Genomic DNA, 14,222 nt, shown 5'->3' with positions numbered 1-14,222 from the left:
GCAATTTTTGTTTTGTTTTGTTTTGTTTTGTTTTTTTTCTTTTGTATGTCCGTTTGTTCGATATACAGTGGACGGAACTGAATATTGTAATACAGCTTGCGCTTGACTTCCTCTGTTGAAAGGTATCCTTCATTAAACCAGATGCCCTTATCGTAAATAAGTCCGCAAGAGTCAGCTTTCACAGATAATAACAACAACAATTAATTAATGGCAACAAATGGTTATTAGTTGTACATGAATTTCAACCTTAGCAATCTGCATGCAACCACTAGTTAATATGATAGTTTAAAGCTGCCACGGGACTTATCAACTGTGGTAAACAAGTAACAATAACATGAATCAGAAGGAAAGACAGACATATATCATTGCGCTCCGGCCATGGTTGTTAATTACTCTCACTTTGTTTTCCTAACGTAAGAAGACAATACGAAAGAGTACAACCGTGAAAATAGATAACTCATTTTGTTGTATTCCCCAAGCTGTGAATTCAAGTTGGGACTTTAAAAAATTTCCTTGCGACCTCCTGAAATAGACACATAGAAGGTCTTTAACAGGGTGTCGTGAAAAAATCCAACTTTTTCCTGGCCTTATTACAGGATCAAAACATCTCAATATGATATTATCCATGGGTCAAAATCTCTTGAGCCCTAAGAGACCTATTTCTGCACAGACAGGAGTAAAAATAGCAATTCAACTATTTCGTAGCTAACCACAAAGTGCTCTAATTTTAGGAGCTTCTATACTTCCTTAGCCTAGACTGACCATTATCAAAGTACACAACACACAGTACAAAGTGGCGTCGTTTGAGAAAAGTTTTGTCCCCTTCTTCATAGTTTTTTTTGCTTCTTCTTCCTCTTCTTTTCCACGTTTATACTTCGAACTTAAAGTTTTCCATCTTTCACGGACTTATCTCTACACAGGATATCTTTGAAATTGTTGATCCTAGCCGAATGTAGGACGCTCGCGTGTCAAATATGAACCTAGTAAACTTTCTAGCTGTTCATGAATCTCTCTGTGCCTCACTAGTTTGAACGCCCGACCAATATCAGGTGTGTTCGAATCTTATCGGGTAATCTATTTTCCTTTGTCCCGCAACAGTCACGTCACGCACTGTGTTAGTGTTTAAAACCCTACTCAGTAAGCCCATATGGTCGTTCGCAAACAGCTAAGACACATTTTTAACAGAGCTTCCGATTATTTGCGCCATCCTACCCTACCCCTGACCCTACCCTAACCCTACACCCCTTTAATTACACTAGCAAACCCCACCCTACTCCACCCCTCACCAACCCTTTTTTTAGCTGCTTGAGATTAGCAGTTAATATGGAACATACATCTAATTTTCTTTATCTCCTAAATTAACAAACCTTTTCTCTCCTACAGTGACATGCAATCTACTTATTTTCATGTCAAGTCTTTGACTACGGGAATAATCAATGAAACAACAACAACAAAAATGGGAATGCTTCTTTTTGGCGGGAAGTCGATGTCGGTTACAAATTTGCATTTCAAATTATTGTTAACACGTATGCTGAAATAATTATTTATCACAAGTTCAGTTTGCCGTCGGCCTCGCTAGTTTGCACTGTTTAAACCTTTGCGAGGACACATAAATTTTCTGTACACAGAAAGGGAAGGCTATCACGTTAGCTGACAAGGTAGAAGACAAGCGTCATGGCTATTTCTCGATTATTTAGCGAGAACAACGATATCCTGAAACAGAATCAAGTCATTTGGGCACAAATGCGATACACGTGTTTAATCGTGGAGGTTTATTCTCGCTCAAACATGGATGGAATATGGCTGGTTCGAATTCGTAGGATGATATTTCAGGTTGGTAGAGTCATAGAAAGCACTACTGACTGTTCCTTAAATGACTGTACCTTCTTTTACTTTCTTAACCCTTGCCCCTATATTATCCGCCGTATATTTCTGCTAGGTTTCTTGATACAGTGCCGTTTCTTAACGAGTAAAGGAGTAACGTGTAAGGATCCCTTCAATAATCAAATGTCTGAGAAGAGTAACTCTTTGCTCTTAAATTTTAAGAACAAACATAAATGAGCTTTAATAACAGGATTCGCTCGCAAAACAATAAAATAGTTCGTCCTCATCATGAAAATGGAAGAGCCAACAATTCGTTTTAATTTTAATGTTTTGCTATGCTTTAGGAACTTCCTATTAAGGTTGAAGTTTTCAAATAAACTTTTGTTTCATTTGCACGCTTGGTCACCAGCAAGCAATGAAAGAGATGCTTTAAATCGTCTCTGCTACACTAGTAATGCCAATGTTGAAGGTGAAAATCTCTTCCTATGCTTTCATTTTCTTGTAAATAAATGTGGTTAGAAATAAACTCCAATCTTCTTCACTGAGTCAGATGATTAATTCACTGTTTCTTGTATTATTAAGATGGCCAAAGCTAACAAAGGCAACAAACATTCTGCAATTTTAATAGACAGACATGAGGTCTTGCAAACCCTGAACTAGGTACGAAGCTTGCGTTGCCGGCACGGGTTGTTGGTGGACTAAGATGGTAAGTGTTAAAACCAGTTCTTTTTAGTTTTTGTCAAGTATCTATGGACAACAATATGATATGCAAGCAAGACCAGGATATCAATTTTAAAGAAAAATTGAATGATAACAGTAGATCCAGCAAGAAGGGAAGACGAGGGGTTTAGGAAAGAGGGGGATGGAGAGAATAAGAGTAGAAGATGCGGTGGCATGATTCTATACTCTTAAAGGATATGAAAGGTTACGTTTTGAAGATACCCTAGTCACAAACAGGGTACGATTATGACTGAGCTGAGAAAAATGAAACCACGTCATGAGACCACGTCACTGGTGGAAAATAATTGACATCTCGGTTTTTCAAATGATTAAGGTGACATTAAATTGAAACCCTTGTTGAATAATTTCTGGAAACCTGGCTATTAACTATTAACAGTCAAGTCAGAGAGACTTGAAAAAAATTTGTACGATTAATTACCTAGTTAAACTATGGTGAATTAATAAGCAATAAATGATAAGTTCCTCTCTCACTTAAAAGTAGTTACAATTTAGATTATGAAGCAGAATTTGCCCTTTCTACTAAGACCCTATAATCATACAATCCGACGAACAAGCAAATTAATGATTGCACTTTCTATGACGCGGTGGGTTGTGGGGGGAGGAAGGACAAGGAAAATCAAAACTATTTTCCCTTTCAATAGATGTTTCTCCCGGTTTGTTTTTCAAAAGGATATGTTTTTGTTGTTTATGACCTCAGTGACGTCAGTGATGTTATTTCATCTTAGATCCGCCATCGTTGTTTTCATTGTTTTCCTTAAAAAGTACGTTTATGTTTTTGAAGAATTGATTCAAAGTGATAATGGAATATCGCAAAATTAATTCTGAATCCTGCAATGCTGCCTAAGAAAATTAAAAGCATGCGAAGAATTATGTTAAAGGACGAAATTTGGCTTGCACCTCCATGTCGCAAAGTGGTTGCCATAGCAATGACAAGTAAAGTGAAGAAATAGTCTACACATTACAACTTTTGAAAACATTTTATGTGTAGCTACCGAAAGTTTGAGCATCAAAAAATAAAAGTTATTTTGGTATTTATGGCAAAAAAATATGGGATGTGGCATTCCTCTTCTCTCTCCCCCCCCCCCCCCCACCCCTTTCCCCACAAATTTCTTCCCCCTTGCAAGCCCGACAGTTAATAGCTGTTTAAGAGATATAACAGAGACCTGTTCATGTATTTATTTTCTTAAATACACTTTCATTATTTTTTGCCTCAGGTAGTACCATAGTGCAGTGGTTACCGATCCGTCACCCTGGTGAGAACAAGGACAGAGGCAAGCAAGTGGTAAGTTAAAGCATCTTTTGTATGGTTTGGATGAGTTTTCAATTCCTCTTAAAATAGTTCAATATCACGAGGGCAAACTGTTTGACGCTTCAGTGACGAATTGAATACTTTAAAGGCGAGTGCTACACTGTAAGTCCATTTTTTTTCGCGCTCTCGAGCGTAAAGATGGTAAATTTAGATCAGCTGTATCAAGAAATGTTGGTTTTATTCCTGCTATACACAATTGCCTTTCCATCGCATGAAAAGACTCAGAAGAGCCCTTTTCTCAGGTAAACACCAGAAAAGGTAATAATAAACTAAACAGAATAAAAATAGGGATTATTAGACGTTACAATAACAGGCAGACTCTAAACTTCAAAGCTCAACCGACAAATGCGTTTTTCGCTACCGTCAATCAAATGTTCGGCGGCTCCTCCCAGCTTCCGACTACTGCCGAGTGCGAGGTAATCAAATCGTTGAGCACAGTTTAGACAACGAAACAGTGTTCGGCAGTAGTCGGAAGCTGGGAGGAGTCGCCGAACATTTGATTGACGGTAGCGAAAAACGCATCTATCAGTTGAGCTTTGAATTTGAGAGTCCGTATGTTATTGAAGGGCGCAGTAAGTAAGATTGACAAAGCTTGCGAATGAAACATTTAGGTCACTTTTTTCCAAATTCCTCACCTGTTTGTTGCATCGTTTCTAGTGATAATGATTGAGTTTAACTAAAACATTCTACTATATTTCCTTTTGCGCGCACCTGTGCCCAAATTTACTTCTCCGGTGGTAGCTGAACTTCATGACCTTGAATGACCTTCAACAGGCCATGTGCACAATAGCTGCCGGTTTGGCTTCGCATTAGAATGCAAATTAATCGCATTTTTTCTGAAACTTGAAGGAATTTTGTCAGGAAAGATTCATTTGTCAATCACCACCACAAGCGAGGTATTGATCGTTCTTAGAAAAATCGAAATAAAATATTTGGTTTTCTTTACTGTAAAGAAATTTGAATGCTTTAATTTTATTGAAGATTACAGCTTGGAAAACGTCTATACAGCCACTAAAATGTTTTGCTCGTAATTGTTTTTTTTTTTCTTCTTCTTCCCACTCCAGGGAGCTATGAAAAATAAAATCTGAGCACTTGTAATACACCAGCCTTTTCGCGTAGAATACGAGCGCTGATGAAATATTCTCTTGTAGCTCGACTGACCTTGAATGACCGTAGTTAGGCCGTTTTTTCTTGGCTTTTACATTATAATGTAAATGAAGTGGGTGATCTCTTAAGAGTTTAACACAAAGACAAACCTCATATCAATACAAAAGAATCTTTGTTACTAGGCCAATTATTCTACAGCCGACTGTTTTTCAACAGTGTTTCAGTTCTTAAATTTTTCACGACTGTGCCAATCTACCCAAATCTATAACAAACCGGAAAAAAGTTCGCGAGGAATTTGAAATAAAACAACGAAGGTGCTCTTTCAACTTTTGACACCGAAACTTCATTTGCATTTTATTTTTGAACGTGCAAATGTGACAGTGGAGAGGAAATTTTGTAATGCCTCAAGATTTTTTTGCACGAGGGACTGAAGGAAATCAAAATGCGTGAATCAAAATGAATATAACAAACAATATTGCGCACTGTCAGCTCGAAATTATAATCATTAAGGAAATTAGTTTTTTTCTTTTTCTTTTTTTTTTTTTTTTTTTTTTCACTCTTTGCTGGGCTTACTGTAAACATTTCCCCTATATTGTGCGCGTTGTAACAATTTCTTCAAATAGCAGATTTCTTTTGCTACCTTCTTCTCGTAAGCTTAACCATTTTGCAAAATAAATAAGTCGATTCTTCAATCTCCGTTTGCTTGAGCAATTGCAAAAGCTTTACTTGGAAAATGTATTCTTAAGGCTGGTTTCCATATGATCGCAGACGATCGCAGAAGATCGCGGATCGCAAATCGCAGATCGCAGACGATCGCAAAGAGAGTTGTTTCCATATAATCGCAGACGATCGCAAGCGATCGCAGAGCCGACTGTTGTATACATTTCGGACAGCGGAACTGTCAAAATTACACGCGTGTTGTGCTGGCGGGAAATCGCAGCAAACAATATGGCGGACGTCGAGGAGGAAATTTTGCTGCAAGCAAATTTATTTCTTCTTTTAGTCAACCTATTTTGAAATTCTCTTGGCACTGCATCTCGCCCCGATCCAGAAGGTAGCGTTTTCAATCGCTTCAGATAACGACCATACACAGTTCTTATGTTCCGGAATTTGACCTCCGCCTCAGCCGCCGATAAATTAAATTTCTCCCCGATTTTTTCCCAGCAGTTAGCCTTTTCGTTTTTGTCTTTGAAATTTTTACTGTTACAGTGGTAAACCCAATGATATCTCGCAACTTCCTCCATAAATTTCTCGTTACTAACGTTACCTTGTTCACAACAAATAAGCAGTTGCTTTGTTGCAAAAAAGCGTTGAATCATGGGTCAGAATTCAAAATATTATGGGATACGTTTCGATCGCAGATCGCAGAACTTTGGTTTCCATATGATCAACGATTGTAATTGATCGCAGACGATCGCAGACGATCGCAGAACATGGTTCTATCTTCTGCGATCGTCTGCGATCGTATGCGATCACGATCGCAGGATCGCAGACGATTGCAGACGATCGCAGAAGTGTGTTTCCATATGATCGCAGACGATCGCAGGCCTTTTTGTGATCTGCGATCCGCGATGGTCTGCGATCATATGGAAACCAGCCTTAAGAGGCGCTGCGCCTAAGAAACGACCGATGATTTCCGGCTAAAAACTAAAATCGGCCGATTTTTATCACCCAAGTGGAGGTTACCGAATACTATTTAAAAATGAATTTCTTTTGTTCCAGTTTCGCTTTAAACCAAAAATATCGAGCCGCAAACTTTCTCCGTCTGATAGCAGCAAAATCATGCCGAAAATAAGCCCCCGCAAAAAAACTGTTCAGAAACTACTATCGCAACGCAAAATAATGAGAAAACTACACAGTGTTGAAGAAAAAGGCCTTCTAATGCAATATCATTCGATAAACATCAAAAAACTGCCGAAGCGATTGAAAAATAAAGTTTCAAATATTGCATACTAAATTAGATGCAGCGTTGGAGCTGATTTTAAAATAATTATTTCTCAAAAGTTCAACGCTTTTGAAAGCAATCAAAGTGATGAATCAGACATTGGAGGGATATATATCACGTTTCTGGAAAAACATTCTTCGGCCAAAGTATATTGACCTTGTACAAAGCGTTCAAAGTTACCGTGTTTATCGTTATCCTGCTACTTCGGCGAAACACTTCTCTTTTGCCAATACGGCCGTGGATAGCGTGTTAAACGCCACTTTAAACCTTGCTAGGCATTCAAAGACCATTCTAAGTAGAAGGACGTAGAATTAAAAGAGAAAGGAAGATAAAAAATACGCAGAAAAAGAGAATAACTCGAAATTACCATCTGCTAACGAAAGTTGAATCTGGAAAATGTCGTCGCGTGACAGCGGCCATTGACGCGATTTGTATAAATAGCGGTGGAATTCAAACGAATGCACAAATAGGAAAACACTTTTTCCCGGTTAGAAAACGTTTAGTGGAACAATGTTATGTTATTTTTCACAAATGATGGTCACTCAAAAAGAAAAACTTCCCCAACCGCCACACCGTTTTGGCCGCAGCGTGATCTGAGTTACGGGGTCACGACTGGATCCCTAGCCGCTGACCGACCGAAGGACATTGCAGACTCGTTTTCCCACGCTCTTGCGACTTGACGTGACAAATGACGTCAATGGCCGCTGTCACGCGACGACATTTTCCAGATTCAACTTTCGTTAGCAGATGGTAATTTCGAGTTATTTTCTTTTTCTGCGTATTTTTTATCTTCCTTTCTCTTTTAATTCTACGTCCTTCTACTCAGGATGGTCTTTGAATGCCTAGCAAGGTTTAAGGTTACCGTATACCTTCAGGGGTGTCTCACGTCCAAGCGATGTAGCGCGTCCGGTTTAAGCTGTAGATACCTAAACCCCTATATCAAATTAAAGCTTATAGAGCTGGCTATCAAACCATACAAAAAATTTTGAAATAAAATGAAGTGCCGATTTTTTCACTGCCACTAAATGCGAGCGTCCTAATCACCTTTTGGAAGCTACAAGTCAAAGCGAATTTTGTTTTTCGCCAATTTATTTTTTTCCTCGGTTTCAGGACAAAAAGCGCTAAAAAAGCGTGTCTGCGTTTTGCCATATTCAATTGCAGTAAAAAGTTACAGAACATTTTCAAAATAGGATTTAAAAAATGTGAAGTGACCGTACAAAAATTGCTCTCGGAGAAAAAATATTTCGAAATAAACAATTCGCAGACATGTTTTTGGTTTTTATATGTTAATCTAGCTACTGTCCAAATTTGAGGGCAATCAAACAAATCCCCTTTGAGTTGTAACTCTTTTAAGTGTCTGCTTCAAGCGAAAAAATTTATTCGAGAAAACAGCGCTAAGAAAAATATCTTGCTTCGCAAACAAACTTCGCCCAGAAACGCCTTCAACTGGGTTCTCAGATCACTGAGCCAATCAGCGCTTGGAAAATTTATTACCATTAACTCGCGGTGAAATTTACGCGTGAATCTCGAAAAAACCCTTGTGTTTCGCAATGCGCTCAAGGCGGAGAGATAATTTTTCTGTAGCTCGGTTTTTCTTGAAGCTGGTCTGGCAAAATGGGGAAGACGAAAAAGGATACGAACGCTAGAGTGGCTGGGCGACGAGAACAAACTGAACAAAAGAAAGCGCGGCGGAGCAAATGTGCATGGATAATATTCCAATGGATCTCAATGAGTTGGGCGATTCATCGGTATCGGACTCAACAAAAGAGTCAATGTACACGTCGCTGTTATAGCTGTCGAGTTCCCAAACTTTTACAGAATCTTTCTCTACTCTTGACTCGATCTTTTTGCCCGCTTGATACGATAGCTATATAGCTTCATCCGTGAGGCCAACTTTCGCTTCTTCACTCATTGATGTGTTTTCATTCGTTCTTCGCTTTTTCGAACTGGTAAACAGAGTTTTCCGTGGTCCATGTTTACTTATAACTTAATAGAATTACATCTAATACGAAAAATGCTTGGATCTGAGTAGCCAGCCAATTCGTGGTATCCATATATTCCCGCGAAAGTAGTCTCGGTTGATTGCGTACACGTTATAGGGCTGTCAATCAAGAGGGAACTTTTACTTCCGGCCGTAACGTAAAACCTCCATTTCTCCGCCAATATTGAGTTTTTTTCAATTTTGTTTTCAGAAATTAGAGATTACTCTTCGACCATTACTTTGAACCAAAAATCCAAATTTGAAGAAAATTGCCGATCTGAAGGTATACTGTAACCTTAAAGTGGCGTTTACCACGCCGTCCACGGCCGTATTGGCAAAAGAGAAGTGTTTCGCCGAAGTAGCAGGATAACGGTAAACACGGTAAATTTGAACGCTTTGTATAAGGTCAATATACTTTGGCCGAAGAATGTTTTTCCAGAAACGTGATATATATCCCTCCAATGTCTGATTCATCACTGTGATTGCTTTCAAAAGCGTTGAACTTTTGAGAAATAATTATTTTAAAATCAGCTCCAACGCTGCATCTAATTTAGTATGCAATATTTGAAACTTTATTTTTCAATCGCTTCGGCAGTTTTTTGATGTTTATCGAATGATATTGCATTAGAAGGCCTTTTTCTTCAACACTGTGTAGTTTTCTCATTATTTTACGTTGCGATAGTAATTTCTGAACAGTTTTTTGCGGGGGCTTATTTTCGGCCTGATTTTGCTGCTCTCAGACGGAGAAAGTTTGCAGCTCGATATTTTTGGTTTAAAGCGAAACTGGAACAAAAGAAATTCATTTTTAAATAGTATTCGGTAACCTCCACTTGGGAGATAAAAATCGGCCGATTTTATTTTTTAGCCGGAAATCATCGGTCGTTTCTTAGGCGCAGGGCCTCTTAAAGGCTGGTTTCCATATGATCGCAGACGATCGCGGATCGCGGATCGCAGATCGCAAAAAGTTCTGCGATCGTCTGCGATCATATGGAAACACACTTCTGCGATCGTCTGCGATCGTCTGCGATCGTCTGCGATCGTGCGATCTTATGGAAACTAAAGTTCTGCGATCTGCGATCGAAACGTATCCCATAATGTTTTGAATTCCGACCCATGCATGATTCAACGCTTCTTTGCAACAAAGCAACCGCCTATTAGCTCTTATTTGTTGTAAACATGGCTGGCGTTGAACAAGGTAACGTTAGTAACGAGAAATTTATGGGGCAAGTTGCGCGATATCAGTGCGTTTACCACCGTAACAGTAAAGATTTCAAAGACAAAAACAAAAAGGCTAACTGCTAGGGAAAAATCGGGGAGGAATTTAATTTATCGGCGGCTGAGGCGGAGGTCAAATTCCGCGACATAAGAACTGCGTATGGTCGTTGTCTGAAGCGATTGAAAACGCTACCTTCTGGATCGGGGCGAGATGCAGTGCCAAGGGAATTTCAAAATAGGTTGACTAAAAGAAGAAATAAATTTTCTTGCAGCAAAATTTCCTCCTCGACGTCCGCCATACTGTTTGCTGTGATTTTCCCGCCACCACAACGCGCGTGTAATTTTGACAGTTCCGCTGTCCGAAATGTATGCAACAGTCGGCTCTGCGATCGCTTACGATCGTCTGCGATTATATGGAAACAACTTTCTTTGCGATCGTCTGCGATCTGCGATCCGCGATCGTTTGCGATCGTCTGCGATCATATGGAAACCAACCTTTAGTCAATTTCAAGTTATAGCATTATTAATTCACAGTTGATTGACAAATGAATCCTGGTTCCAGGGACGCCCATTTTTATTGTGCGCCTTCGCGTCTAATACAAAAATTTATTTTGTGAAGCTTCCTTTTCAAACCGAAACACAAGTCAAACGATGTCGAGTTCAGGAGCCAAGCCCATTTTAGAAGGTCCTTTTTAAAAAAAATGTCGAAAGATTTTGATTAAATTCTAAATATTCTGAAAAATCTGTCACATTCATTTCATGTTGATAACATTGTAATTTTGGCTAATATGTTCAAATTCAAGATTATTTAAGATTATTCAATACTGTAGTTTTGTGCCAAAACCTGAAAAAGTATTATAGCTACTATCCTGGATATGTCTTTTATTTAATCATAAAAAATAGAAATTTTTATTAAATCCATTTTGAAATCACTGGTTATCCGTGCAATCTGATTGGCTTTCAGCAGTGCGATTTATTCACGAATCGCATAATTTTTGCTCTAAATCGCATCTTTTTCTCAGCCAATGAGAATGGGATAGTAAAACAAAACAACCAATCAGATTTCAAGGTTAGTTTAAAATAAGCAATAAAATTTCAGGAAATGAAGGACAAAAAGCCATTGTGTGGCGAATTTTGCAACTATTGTCGCTAAAACTTTGTTGTTGTTGTTGTTGTTGCTGTTGTTTTTCAAAACATTTAACGAATTTTATTAACTAGTAAGTAAGTAAGTAAGTACAGTCTCTGAATGACGATTATGAGCTCCTTCAGGCTGAAGACCTACTTTATAGGAAGTTTCCAACATTCAGTGTCCATTTTGACGAATATTGTGGCGATTTTTTTTCAGCATCTGCTCAAGATCCGTCCAACAAAACACAAACAAACGAGAACCACACAACAAATTCAGGGCCATCTCAAGAAAGAAGATGTTTCTAGGTTTCCGGTAGTTTCAAACGAAGCAATACAAGGGCTCAACTCTGTCGCTGTGAATAAACATACGTCGTCAAAATACGCCCCGCTCCACAAAACAGTGAATGAACGAACGTTTTCCGCAGCTGGTGCCCCACCATCTTGAAAATATCTTGAGACAAACGACACCGCAAGAACTTGACAAGATCTTGAGTATTAAGTTCTACGCCGAAGTCACAAAAAGAAACAGAGACACTTACGAGCTAGAATCCCTTAAAATCATGCAGAGTGCTATTGAACGGTATTTAAAAGAGAAAAACTATCCACTGGACATTGTGCACTCACTAAGTGCACCTTTAAATTCCTTCCCCAAAGACAACTAGAAGTCTCAACCTCATTCACAGAGGAAAAGAAAGGTCTTCCATTATTGATTCAGGGGACGATAATTGAACTTTGATGCATGAAGTAGACTGTTTTCGTTCTGACTTCAGAACTGCTTGTTTCTTTGTTATGCTCGAATGAGTTTTTGACACATGACATCGTTTTGCATACTAAATGAGATGTCAAGCCGTTTCCGGTTCCGCTATTTTAACGCCGGCTACTGAATCTAACATTCAAGGCGATAAAATTGTGCGATTTCAAAATGGATTTAATAAAGTGGCAATTGAACTTCGGGTCGTGCAATTTTGGTCTGAAATCATACTTGTGATTTCAAATCGAACTCGCGCTGCGCGCTCGTTCCATTTTGAAATCACGCGTATGATTTCAGACCAAATTGCACTCCACTCAGTTCAATTACCATTATATATCGCCACAGGCAATCTCCATAGGCCACTTTCTATGTTGTTATTGAATTTTTTATTGTTTCGTTTACTTATTTATAGCTAGAATTTTTACGAATTTTGTCAGTATAATGTTTGCTAATACTACCAATAACGAAATTACAGAAAATAAAATTCTCAAGGATGAATTTCTTTGATTTTTTCACAGTCGTTCTCTGCCTTGCCCGGATTCCTCAAATGAAATTTCATGGTTATCATGGACGACAGATGGTTGGATGTTGACATGAAGTAGATTCTGGATCATGCTTGTATGGTTTCTGTTCTCTGTACTTCTTTAAGTAGACGACAGTAATTTGTATCGATATACAAGACGCAAGCCTTTCACTTGTGAAAGTGGCCAAATTCCATTTACTAATTCTTCAAGAAGACAAGTGAGAATGTTTTCAACAAAGGAGTATTGTCTTCAGCTACCATCAAATTCTTACTGCACATTTTAAAAAGGGTTATACAGACACCAGTAATGAGATTTGATCCATCGAACTAACACAGAAAAAAACGTTTGTAAGCTATACGTGCGCACCCATGTCGTTGAATCCGGAACATTACTATAACTAATTTCATGTTTTGTGAAATTTTTCAAGGAGAAAAAGCATTGGGAATTTTTGAAATTTCTCACGGTGTGAAACTTGCTTACAGTCTAACTCGAGCGAAACCAAATTAGAAGCGGAACTTTAAAGCCTGGCACATCTAGTCTTGAATAAACCGAAGGTAAATTACTGAGAGAACGAGCCAAATGAATTTCTCTTGCCGCCAATTAAAACTTTAAAAACAAATTTCGTTGATCATTTTGCGGAATATTTTCTAGGGATTTTTAGGCATCAAACATTTATATTTTGATCCTTGTTTACATTGTAATTTGAGTGACACCAAATACAGCTAATTACCTTGCAAAAGATATTGGATATGTAAAAACAACGGTTTCTGTTGGTACAATTTCCAGTTATGTCTTACAATTCTTAATTTGTGTTAGGCTTTCGTCAATGACATGGGTGCGCATTATTTTATTCATAGTTGATAAATCAATACGTTGCCCTTTTGTAACAAGACACTTGGACAGATTTATTTTACCAAAGCAATGAAATCAACATTGGAAAGTTAGACTTACAGTTTATTGATAGAGAAGTTGACCAAAATTTACACGACTTTGTTTATTTCACAGGCTTTTAGGTCGCTCATTAGCTCAACCAGAATTATTTGTAAAAGTAAAACTAAGATTTTTTCTATAATGAGTGTATAATATTTGTTCAAATGTTTAAGCAGCCTTTACTATCTACTTAGTTGATGGTTTGGCTTGTAAACTAGAACAACTTTCCCTTTGTATTTATAGTTTTGATCGGGGCGATTTTTTCTTAATGACATAACTGAGTAACCAATTTTTGGCAAGATTGTACTTTATTTTCATACTTATGTTTTTGTACATGACATCTGTTAATGGCATACAGTATTCAGCTCTGTACTTAGAAATTAACTAATGATGCAGCTTGTAAACTAGATAACATCAGTTAAATATTTCAGTAAATTTGAGATTTTGAAGTTTGAGTAAATTTGAGGTTTATTACTTTTCTGCGCCTTTCAATAACACACGGACTCTAAATTTCATAGCTCAACCGACAAATGGTTCTTCGCATCCGTCAATCAAATGTTCGGCGGCTACTCCCAGCTTCCGACTACTGCCGAGCACTGTTTTGTCGTCTGAACGTTAATTGTGCACAACGATTTGATGGGTGTCTGGAAAACCCGAGTAGCGAATAGCGAATAGTCCCGAATAGTGCGAATAGTGGCGAACAGTCCCGAAAAGTGGCGAATGGTGACGAATAGTCGTCAATATAGTCACCGCTTTAGATCTAATAT

The 14,222-nt window shown here is 38.3% G+C and overlaps 1 long non-coding RNA gene across 2 annotated transcripts; it reads left to right on the top strand.

Annotated features, from left to right (window-relative positions):
• Window positions 1-5: 5 nt before the first annotated feature.
• LOC149114223 (uncharacterized) lies at window positions 6-13,931 on the top strand. 2 transcript variants are annotated; one of them, XR_016206425.1, is made up of 4 exons: window positions 6-1,833; window positions 2,407-2,530; window positions 3,780-3,847; window positions 12,520-13,931. It is a non-coding gene; the product is annotated as an uncharacterized LOC149114223 (long non-coding RNA). The 2 variants fall into 2 exon arrangements; XR_016206424.1 differs by having other exon boundaries at window positions 6-2,530.
• The last annotated feature ends 291 nt before the right edge of the window (window positions 13,932-14,222 follow it).

This window comes from Orbicella faveolata, unplaced genomic scaffold, assembly GCF_042242905.1.
Source record: "Orbicella faveolata isolate gen_17 unplaced genomic scaffold, um_ofav_v1 contig_14, whole genome shotgun sequence".
NCBI lineage: Eukaryota > Metazoa > Cnidaria > Anthozoa > Scleractinia > Merulinidae > Orbicella > Orbicella faveolata.
This window is presented reverse-complemented; position numbering and strand designations above follow the sequence as displayed.